This window comes from Rattus norvegicus, chromosome 2 (genome assembly GCF_036323735.1).
Source record: "Rattus norvegicus strain BN/NHsdMcwi chromosome 2, GRCr8, whole genome shotgun sequence".
Lineage (NCBI taxonomy): Eukaryota > Metazoa > Chordata > Mammalia > Rodentia > Muridae > Rattus > Rattus norvegicus.
Window position 1 is genome coordinate 136,477,312 of NC_086020.1, and position 11,987 is coordinate 136,489,298.

Below are 11,987 nucleotides of genomic sequence, written 5' to 3' on the forward strand. Positions count from 1 at the left end.
AGCTCAGGTTGCTGAGTTATGCCTTTCTGAAAATAATCTGAAATAGGAGGTCTAAAATTTTGCTCTAACTTGAAGTTTAAGAAAATACATTTTGGGTTGGGGATTTAGCTCAGTGGTAGAGTGCTTGCCTAGCAAGTGCAAGGCCCTGGGTTCAGTCCCCAGCTCCAAAAAAAAAGAAAATACATTTTATTATTCCTGCAAATTTGTTGTAATTTTAAATGTGGAATACTCCCCCAGGCCATGATCTTTTGTGACAACGTGTGGAACTCCATTGTTCCAGAGGTAGTTGAGCCTTTGAGTGGGGCCTAACTGAAGGAAATGGGTCACACGAAGTGGAGCCATGGGCTTTATAGCCATGCCTCATTCAGTCCAAGCTGCTTCTCTGTCCACTTAACCACAGCAGATCCAGATATGCCACCACCAAGCCTTCCCTGCCAACTATGTGTCCTTTAGTGGCTCTTGTTTGCTGTTTAAGGAATAACAACACAAAAACAAGCAACATAGTTTCTTACATAAAATCATAAAAATAGATTTAGATGACTAGTTCTATACTCCCCATTTAAAGTGTATCCACCGCAGGTAAAAAGTGAATACGTGCTGTCACATGTTTCTTATTTAAACAGTCAGAATAATCTTTTTTTTTTTTTTTGGCACTCTGAAGCTTTTATTCAGTGGGTCTCTGTGTCTAGAAGGAGGTGTTGGGCCTCTTGGTGGTGAAGCATGGTTTGTGCTGGCGCCCACGCGGTGGGGCAATGGGAATTTGATCTTGGAGACGTGGAACTGCTTGACAGCTGGCCAGCGGCACTCGCCGGTTGCAGTCTCTTCCACCTTCATGATCTGGATGGAGTGCGCACCGGCACAGTGTCCGGCATCCATGTCGTGGTAGCACTCTGTGACCGCGCCAGCGGTGGTCAGGTTGGGTATTCTCGGTACACGCTGTGAGTGCTACTGAGGGAGTCATATCGCAGCCAGATGCCAAAATTCTTCACGTGCAGGGGTGACTTCTCAAACACCTGCCCATAGTACACAATCTCCCTGGATGACTTCTTCATCTTCTTCAGTTGCGACTCAAAGTACCAGAAGCAGGACTTGGCCACCACATGGTTGGGTACAAAGATTTGCATTGGGTACAGTGGCAGTGTGTGGTATTTTGGGGTTGGCAAGCAGCACCCCACAACCTTGTACTCCCAAAGTGTGCCGGACACATTCATGGCAGTGCATGCACCGCCACTCACAGATCAAAGAGTAAATAAGAAACAATTTAATATTTTTAAGTTATTAGTTTCATTAATTTTAAAATAAACAATGGGTTTGACAAAGTTAGAAAAATCTGAAACCTTAGCTAACAATTAAAGCATAAATACTAAATCGAAAATATTATTTTAGATTTTGTTTGCAATAAAAATGCAAAAGGGAATTTTAATAAATACTTTCTATTTCAATTATCACATGCTTGGGGCCCAATTTTATGAATGAATAGTTTAATGAAAGTAAACTGGTATAAAGAAATCAAAACCTGGAGATAGAGATGCTAAATAATATCTTTTTATTGGAAATTGCTTATATGGGAATATGGACAGCATTTTAACCATGGTGGCCATAGAAAAATTCAGGCAAAAAAAATTTTGTTAAATTTTTTCCATGGGAAGTAATTTTCTTCTCTGTGGGAAATACTAAGCTTGTCTACCTATAGCATCTCTTTCTAGTTTGTTCTTTCGCTATGTGTGTAACATTTGAACTCACTATGTCTGCTAGTTTAGAGCATGTGTTCTGTGTAGCCAGCTTTGTCTTCTATATCCCTTACTTAATATGACAGTCAAAACATCAGGGAAGGCAACCAAAGATATCCAAGGGTTATAGTTTACTTATATTTGCTCATATCCCTAAATTAATGGATTCAACTTTTTTATAGTAATGGATCTCCCTTACTTTCTGCACGATATCAGAAATATAATTAAACCAGATCATAAAAGTACCAGACCATCAGACTTCCACTTTATCTTTAAGACAAAAGTATGAAAATTTCAATTATTATTACAACCCAACTATAAAATTATAAACTCACTAACCTGGAAATTGGAAGCAGATAACTGTTGCTTAGTCAACAATTGAAATATATTCCTGTGAAAGTTAGAGAAGTGCTTTTGAGAATAAATGTTCATTATTTATTCCCTTTACTTTCTTTTCTCACCATAGAGACACTGATTCAGAATCATTTTCAAAGCAAAACCTTGCCGGGGTCAAACAGCAAGAAAAGTCATTGTAAAAATATACTGGACATTTTTAAAAAGTTTGGCTGAGAGAAGAGGGTATGCATAACCTTATTAAGTTAATGTTATCTTCAAATAAGTAATGAGAAAATAATGAAGTTGATCTTATATTTAATGTTATTTGGGAAACGATGGCAAAGTCTACATAGGTGTTCCCCACGAAAGAAAATTCATCTCAGTCATCCATCCCAAACCTGTCCTTTAAAAGCAGTTGGGAATGTCTTTTATTTGAGTAAGACTTTTATTCATTTTCAGGATTACAGGGGCTGTGTGTTAAACTCGAAAACCTTTAGCACATCAGTAGGTGAGTGATATCTATCATGGCTCTCTCCAGTGACTTGATTATGAGAACACAGTCAGGCACTGAAATTCTTGGGGATTCAGACACCACATCTAACATACAGGATTAATTCCTTGCCACCCCAAGGCCATGAAGCAGGACAGGATTGATGCCAATCTCTTTAAAGTTTTAGATCAATAATCTGTCATAATCATTTTCCCCTTTTTTGCTACCCCACCCTATACCCTCACAACTGTGTCAGCCCTTTGGCAGTCTGCTTTTAAAAAAGACGTGCAGGACACATTTATTCTACAAAAGAAAAACATGGGCTCACAAATGCTGAATATTCTTAGAATAGTTGAAGTCCAGTCTGCAGAGGAAAATAAAAAGACTTTCAGCAACATAGTGGAAGTCATAACTGGAGTTAGTGTGATATTCAAAGATCAAGCAAAGCAAAGCGAAACAGAAACCCATGATCTAAAATTCTGCAGACATTCTGAATCTATAAAGGTAGTATACGAATCTCTCCCTTGTCTCTCTCCCCACCCCTCCCCCACCCCAACTTCTCTGTGTGTGTGGCCAAACCTTATCATGTTGAGAAAGTTATGACGTGTCACTGTGAATCTTTGTTCTAATCATGTGTGTTCCATTCCATTTGCACAACGAGGAGCCATATTCTAGAAACGCTTACAGCTGATTTTTCCAACTAGAAAACCCTGGATGTCATTAGCTGGCTTGAGTGCTTGAGTTCATATTTCATTGCCTTCAGAGTCTACTATACAGAGTAATTTTGTGTAGCTAAGGATCAATTTTATGGTGTTTTTCTAAAAACTCCCTAATTACAAGGCAATGCGCAGTGATCGTTTAAAGTTAAAGCCCCAGATTTTGATTTATTTTACAAGTCTTTGCTCGCTGTTCTTTGCTAAGCGTACATTTGTGTTTTATGAGAGATTTCTCCCATTGCATCATGCTCTCAGTGGGATGGCTGCCTGTATTTTATTTTTCTTCTGCCATTAATTACCTGTGACCCTATACCCTGTCTCCCACAGACCCATTTATCATAATGGTACCTGTCAGTGTCCCTACAGTGAGCGGCCTCTCAGAGTTTCCACTGGAAAGCCCACTTCTCAAGGGCTTTAGAGTCAGTTGTAAAACTCTGCTCTAAGTCATACACGTTGAGAGCACATGGAATGACCCATGGATCTCTTTACTTTTAGCTCCAAAAGACCTATTTGGAAAAACAGTGATTTCAAAAATTGATGTACAAGTACATTGTTGTGGAGGACCTTTTATGAAAGTAAAATAACTAATAAAATACTTATTGTTCTGTATTTTTTATGGAAGGATGTTTCCGTGCCATTGCTAGATGGCCATACAATCTAGGTGTCAAGCATATTTTCATGGATATTTCTCTTTATTTCACAAAAATATGAATGACTGCAATCCTTCTGGGGAATATTGAAGTATGCCTTTCATCGTGGAAAAATCCCACATAATATTCTTCTAATGACAGAGAACTGATCTCCTAAAATATTTTAAGAGTTACCTAGGGAGTTGCTCATTAGAAAAACCTTCAAGTGAGAATTGTGTTTACATGACATTTTCTAATTCATAAGGAGTAAGCATCTTATATTATCAACTCAAGAGCTATTAAAATACTCGTAAGAATATTAGTTGTGTTTTCATTTTTAAAAATATGGGAAGTCTGGTAAATATTAATTTCAAAATAAAACAGCTAAGCATAAATATGTCTCAAATACTAAAAAAAGGAGAAGAAAAGAAGAGTTAAGAAGAAAAGAAAGAAAAGAAAAGAGAAGGCAGAGAGGTTGAGGCAGCAGGAGATTAAGGGGGCTGAGCAGATTGCATACACAATCAGGAATCAGAGAGGGATTAATGCAAGGCTAGTGCTCCACACACCACCCCTTCTTATACAGTTCCCAATATGCTGCACAGGGAATGGTCCCAAGACTGAACTTCCCATATCAATTATTACAATCAAGATAATCTCCCACAGCATTCCCAGAGGTCAGTTTCCCAAAGGACTCTAGATTCTGTCAAGCTGACAGTTGTCACTAACTATTAACCACCATAACTATTGTCTATCTAGAATTCCACCATCCTGAAGAGAAACTCTAGGACAATCTGCCCCTATTCTCTTTTCCGCCTGATGTCCTGTGAGCAACTCTGTGTCTCTGATGTTTCCACTATAAATGTTCAGTAACGTACCTTGTGCATACCTTGTCTTCTCAGCTCTCCTTTACTTCACATGGAATACTTCTCAGCCTCAAGTTGGATGTGACATATGCAACAATTTCAAAGATTCTATGGCTGAAAAATACCACAATTAGTTATTGTTCTCCACTTTATTTATCTGTTCATTAATATTGGGTTCTAGCAACAAAGTGTCTCTATTTTTATAGAAATATGAACATTTATTTTGAGAAGACTTATGTTTCAAGAATTCTACTTCTGTTGCATCCAAAGGGAAATACAGAAACATCTTGGAAGGCATTTGTTTGCATTGTACATCCCTACTTTTCCACAGTCTATATGTTGCCCACCTCTGTTATCTTTATTATTGTCCCAGGATCAGTCAAGTCATTGCTTTAGGGTAGACCTGAAAGATGAACAGGTTGAAGAGCTGCATTCTACTTAAGTGGCAATAAAAGTGGAATTTTGTATACATAACCATTTCATTGAACATAAAGATGATAGCAACCTTGGATCTCAGAGAAAATGAAACAAGGTATCCCAGAACCCAGTAACGCTCCCTACTTGGGGATGCTGTGTCATTGTATTTCCTTCTGTGTTGTGTCTCTACATCGTGGATGGTCTACATATCGACTCATGAAGTCACACACATATTCCTGATATTCCAGACACCTCAACAACGTGCAACTTTTCAACCTATTCATAAAATGACTCCTAAAGACATATTGTTACATCAACCCTCTTCAGAGAAGCTTGCTCTTTAAGTGGATGGTAATTAACATAGAGACCCACAATTAAACCACAAAATAGAATTTGGAGCACCCAGTCCCAATGGCGTGTCTTTATCAAATTTCTGACCTTAAGACCTCAGGCATCTATGTGGAAGAGGAGGCAGCAAGACTATAAGATGGATGGATGTGGTGGATGACTTAGAAATGTCTTCCAGACACAACAGCTGATACACATATAAATTCACAGTCACTGTGGCAGCACCATAGGATCTGCATGGGTTCAAACTAGACCAAGTCCCAGCACTGAGAAGGGAAGGGGTGGCGCTGCAGTCTCACCCCAACCAAAAAGATATTTGCAATTGATGCCTGATGGGAATGGAAAAATCCATTTTCTTCAAATGAATGTAAGTGGGTTTATCAGCCATACTCCAGGGCAAGCCCCATGTGCAGAAGGAGTTGTACAACACAAAACAGACTCCATACTTTATTTGGGGTTTGTTTTGTGTTTTGGGGGAGGGGCATTGCATGATTTTGTTTGAGTATTTTTGTTTCGTTTTATTGGATTTTTGTCTTGCTTTTCATTTTTGTTTCATTTTTGTTTTTGTTGTGAGAGACAGAATATGAAGTTGGGTGGGTAATAAGCTGGGAAGAGTCTGGAAGGATTTGTGGGAAAGAAAATGCTCACAGCGTAGTGCATGGAAAAATGTTTAAATATAAAAAAGACTGACATTATTAACATTGATTGAAAGTACCTTGTTAATTCTCTAAAGGATAAAGGAATCAGATACACTTGTGTTTATTCAAATCTCTTATCTACATTTTTATTAATTTTTTTTACAATTTATGTGTTGAAGCAGACTTCCATTATGTATATCCCTGACTGACCTGGAACTCACTCAGTGCATGGGATTGCTATAACCTCCCTACAGCTGAAATTAAAAGCATGAGCCACTTCATGGGGCTTTTTATCTACTTTTAATTGTGTTGTCTGTTTGTCACTGTCACTGTCTTTATATAATCTAGATATAAATTCTTTGTTATGCACATGATTTGTAAATATATTTTCTTGAGTTTTCTTCCCAATTTCTTACTGACACCATTTGAAGTATAAATTTTAACTTTTTATTAAATCTGAACTATCATTGATTTTTTTGTTGTTTGTGATTTTGGTTTCATTTAAAATATGAATTAAGAGTCACAGACATTTATCTCTATGTTTTTTTAAACAGTTTTATAGTTTTAGCTAACATATTTAGATTCCTGGTCCTTTTGTAAGTTTGTCCATAGCATGAAGAATCAGACAAAATTTATTCTTTTGTATGTGATTTCAGAATCCTTTAGTGGATTAGTTTACAGACCTTCCCACATCCCCACTGAATCAAGTGTCTAGATTTTGGATTCTAAGTACCACGAAATTATAGAATGTAACCCATCATGCAATGACCTGTGCACTTCGCTGCAGTACCAAATGTCGTCAGAGAATCAGAAGAAGAAAACATCAGAATGGGGCTTACAACCTATTAGGAATCAAAGTTTAAAACTGGAGTCAGGCCGGTGAGGCCTGGCATATGTCAGGAAGGAGGAGCAAGCCCGGAAGGAACCCCGGCTTAGGAGAGTATGAGCACAGCCAGGAGGATGACTTCAAACTCCCTATTCCCAAGCCTGGTGCCTGGCTAGGGGATCCTCTACCCCATATTCAATGGTGTTCTGTGGAGGACAAATGTCATTAAAAGGAACTAGGGCCACCGCAGGTAAACCCAAGGGGGCTCATATACATCTAGCAGACGAATGACCCCCTTCACTTCTGTTGGGAAGACAGGACCTCGGGCACCGTGGAGGATAACTTGATTATCTTTCCCAATGACTGTGTGTTCAAGCTGGCGCCTCAGTGCCCCAGTGGGAGGGGCTACGTGCTCAAGTTTAAGGTGGAGTCCAAGCAGCTCTTTTTTTTTTTTTTTTTAATGCAGGAGCCCAAAATTAACCAAGATGGAGTCCAATGCTGGAAAATCAACCAGTGTCTGAACAAAATACCTCCATGCCTGAGGCACTGGGAGCAAGCGGGAGTGGTGGTCCAAGCTTTCAGCACTGGGCATTGAGGGTGACCTGCAGAGCCTGTTGGGGAACATGAGTCATGCAGCCTATAGGACCAACCTACCTCAGAGGACTCTATGGACATGGGGCCCTCACTGGGTCAGGCCTGGCCAACTTGCTGGGAAGCATGGGACCTCTGGCAAGAAGTTCTTCATCCAGCTCCTGGAGCCATCACCATCACCCCATTCTCCAACACCACTTCTGCTTGTGCCGCCCCAGCATCTTCTGCCCCAGCAGCTTCTTAGGCAGCCCCCCAAGTCCTGCACCCAGTTCGTGGCCTCAGAGCACTCTGTCCACTATGAATGCACCAGCAGGACCAGGAGGGAGCCACCATGCTGACACCAGAGATCGTTGGTCCCATCCGTGCCAATGCAGATGTTCAGGAGCACCTGTTGTCCTACCTGCCCTCTGGAAATTCTCCACCTTAGAATACAGATGAGCTCAAGAACACATTGACCTCACCCCAGTTTCTACCAGGTCTTGTACACGTTCAGAGCGGCCTAGGCCTCAGGATAGCTCAGCCCTCTAATGTGCCACTTCCGCCTTCCAGCAGAGGATGTAGAGACCACCAACAAAGATGATGTGGACCAAAGTCATGCAGAACAATACCAAATCAGACCCAAAAAAAAAGCTAAACCAAAGAGAAGAAAGACAAAGAGAAGAAGATAGGAATTTAGATAAAATTATTCACTGTCCTTCAAGTTGGAATTCATAGTTGTATGATTCTGTGTCGTGCCCGCCTCAGCCGGCAAGGAAGACACAACACGGTCAGATTCTTCTCAACAGCCTTTATTGCCAGGACCACCTCTTTGCTGATATGGGGACCTCGAGAGGCAAAAGCGATTGCCTTATATACACAGCAGGCTGAAGCTATGCTAATTGTCCTTCAGGGATTGGCGGAGCATGAATCGCCTCATTAGCATAGTACCGCCCCGGCCAGGCTGATGCCAGGTGCAAAACCCGCTCATGCGCAGTACTGCTGTGTACCACAGGAGGGCGCCGGATCACCTCATTATCCTACAGCTGCCCTGACATGGGGACAAGCCTGCGCATGTGCGATAAGTTGTTTACACAGACAGGACTGGATGTCGGCGCCATCTTTCTTTTACCACGCCGCTCTCTACAATTCTGTAGTGGCAATTGTGATTTATTACACACCTTTCTTGACACACATCACTAATGAAGTCCTTTCTTATACTTGAAGACAAGACAAACATACAAAAAACCCTGAAGTCAGACTCTTTATTACAACAATTGTAAGCCATATCACTAACTTGAATCTTATATTTAGCATATAGAAAGACCTTTTAAGATGTGGTTTAAAAAAAGACAGTCCAATTTAAGTATGGTAGGAAGATATCATAATAGATGTGTTTGCAAGAAGACAGACGAGTACCTCAAGAACACTTGAGAATATGTTTAGCATCATTAGCCTCAAGGCAAATGAACTTCAACACTGATCCAGTCTAACTTGATAGCCTCCAGAATGACAGCTTCGGGTTTTAAGAAAGGGCAGATAACAGCAAGTCTTGATGATGGGATGGAAGAATCCCAGTCAACATACATCACTGTGGTTGTACAACAGTTATATTGCAGAGCAGGTTGGGGGTCTGCAGAAAGTAAAACATGAACATGACCATCAAGTTGCACACTTTTAAGTATAGAGCTGAGAGAAGTGAAAATATGTGTGCACACAAAAAACGTGTGCATGAGCACCAAGAAGTGAAAAGTAATAGAAGCCCCCATCAGCTGAGTGATAAACAAAACCTATCTACAGCGTTAAATATCTTTCAGCAAGAGAAAGGCCTGTTTCAGTAATACAAGCCATGATGAGAGTAAATGATGACATTTTCATGCTATAAATGAATCCACTTAGAAAAGGCCAAATGTTACATGGTTCCATTTCTGCTGAATGTCCAGAAAAGCCAAGCACAGGCAGGTATTGGTACATAATTACCTAGTATTAGAACAAAGAAGGCAGACATGGCTCCCATGATGTTTAATGCAGAACAATGACTCTCACTGACATTGGAGACATTGTGGTTTATCACAAATCATGAGGTTGATTCTCCTTCCGGCATCAAGGGAAAAACAGTTTATCTTATTCTGGTATGTTAATATAATTATCATATAGAGTAATTACATGGAGTGAAAATAACTTGAAGAACATAAATTTCATCACAAGACAGATGAGCTTTGGATATTTCAGTCTTTCCTGTGTAACGGGCTGAGTCAGGCTTACATTGCTTCTTCTCAGGAATGTCCTACTTTTAATAATTCTCCTGCCATTTTATTTAAGACTTTTGATTGGAAAATCCGGCCTCATCTTTTGAGGCTCTGAGAGTAACGTTCATACTTTTTTCCTCTCAGAAACAAGGCAGTGATATAAGTAAGTCTGGACAAATCATGTCTAATGGCTATGGCTCCCACAAGAATGATTGATTATCCTGATAGGTTAGCTTACCTATTTTTGTGTTTTATAAAAAAAAAGAAAGAGCAAAAGATATGTTTGATAGAGCCAGGCAGAGTGAGGAGGGATAGGGTGCTTCTGAGGGCCTATGCTGAAGCATGCCTTCCTCTGAGGTACCAGCCATCATACAATGGGTATAATGTAGAATAGAGTTTATTTAGAGCATGGGAAGGGGAGTTAGGAAGTGAGTAGACACACACACACACACACACACACACACACACACGAGGGGGAGAGAGAGAGAGAGAGAGAGAGAGAGAGAGAGGCAGACAGACAGAGATAGAGAGGGACAGAGACAGAGATAGAGACAGAGAGGGAGAAGGGGTCAGGGAAAGGAGAGGGCAGAGAAGGCAAGAGAGGAAGAGTGCAAGAAGAGGGCAATTGTAAGCTGTTGCCAGTAACTGCTGAGACAAGCCTAAAAGGAATGCTAACATTCCTCCATTTTGGTTTAATTTTTAAAATGGAAAAATTAGAAAGAGGCATTGGTGAAGCAGGGATAGGGTCTTCAAGATCTTTAGTAACTTCTTGCTGATTTTGGGGTGGTAGTGGTGACTTGTCTCTGGGACACCTAAGGAAATGAGGATAGGGATGGGGATCCAGTCTTCAGAGAGCTGTCTGTCTCCTTGCTGTCCAGGGTCTATGGAAACATCTGTGAGTAGGAAGGGACAGGTCCAGTAGAAGTGTTGGTGTCTTGTGAGAGCAGATTGGAGCATCTATGTGTTTCTTCTCTAGAGCTGTCCTGGATGTGGATTTTGAGTAAATGCCTGGACTTGAGAAAATGCTGAAATACACACACACACACACACACACACACACACACACACACACACACACACACACATTTCAGGTAGAGAATAAATTTAAGTACATTTGGAAGAAAACAATTTTAGGTGTACATTTGAAAATACATTTAAAGCCCTTAGGTCTTGGTGGTTGGGGTGAGAGAAGTCCCAATGTCAGAACAGAAAACAGGAGAGAAACACCATCCTCTTAACGATGTAGCAGGTAGGAACTTAGGCTGTCAATTGGCAGGTATACTTATCCAGATGGAGACCGTTTGGTCCACGAGAGGTAGATATCAGTTTGCTTCCTGGACCTTATAAGTTTATAAAAGAGATAAAATGGTTAACAGCATGAACATTCTTTAAGATGAGCTTAGGGAACACAAAAACGTTTTGTGAAGCAGAAGAAGCAAGAAGGGATATATATATATATATATATATATATATATATATATATATATATATATATATATAGAGAGAGAGAGAGAGAGAGAGAGAGAGAGATAGTAAAATTAGAAACATTTTTAAGTTTACATTTCAAAGATAATTAAAGGAAACTTGACCTTGTAAATATGATAGTTGATCACATAGGTTTAATATGAGAAACACCTTAAATTTATAGTTAAAAGACAATCAAAGGAAACTTAAAATTTGAACTTGTGATTATAAAAGCTGGATTGTATAGTGGAATGTGATTAATGATAGGAGAGTGGCATAACCAGGGAAGGAAATATGAAGAATTTAGTCACTGGAAAATGATTTTATATAAGGAATTAGAAGGTTACCTCTGTGAAAGTTTAACCTTGAACTTGTGTGTCCTTTATCGTGAAGCCTGTGAGTAAGGCAATCCTGTCTGCCTTTTTGCTGAGTGATCTGGTAGTCTTAACTAGTTAGCAAATTGACTAATGAGAAAATAAGGTGGCAGATTACCTTGAGGTAAGGAGCTAGGTCTGTCAAGTTATCAGGTAGCTTAGCTGTCAATATAGTCAGAAGTCCAGGAAGAATATATTATCATCTAGGAATCATATATTAATTAATATGACAGAGGTTGGTTTATAGTCTGCTGTCTAAACAGTCCCTGTGGTCTCCATTGTAACTTGGGTAGAGTTAGTCTGGCCCTCAGGCCCAGGAGATGAGAGGCTTTTTTTTCCT

At 39.9% G+C, this 11,987-nt stretch overlaps 2 pseudogenes; one reads left to right on the forward strand and one right to left on the reverse strand.

The window, feature by feature from the left end:
* Window positions 1-200: 200 nt before the first annotated feature.
* Rpl18a-ps6 (ribosomal protein L18A, pseudogene 6) lies at window positions 201-3,045 on the reverse strand (annotated as a pseudogene).
* A 4,082-nt stretch (window positions 3,046-7,127) lies between these two features.
* Adrm1-ps1 (ADRM1 26S proteasome ubiquitin receptor, pseudogene 1) lies at window positions 7,128-8,298 on the forward strand (annotated as a pseudogene).
* The last annotated feature ends 3,689 nt before the right edge of the window (window positions 8,299-11,987 follow it).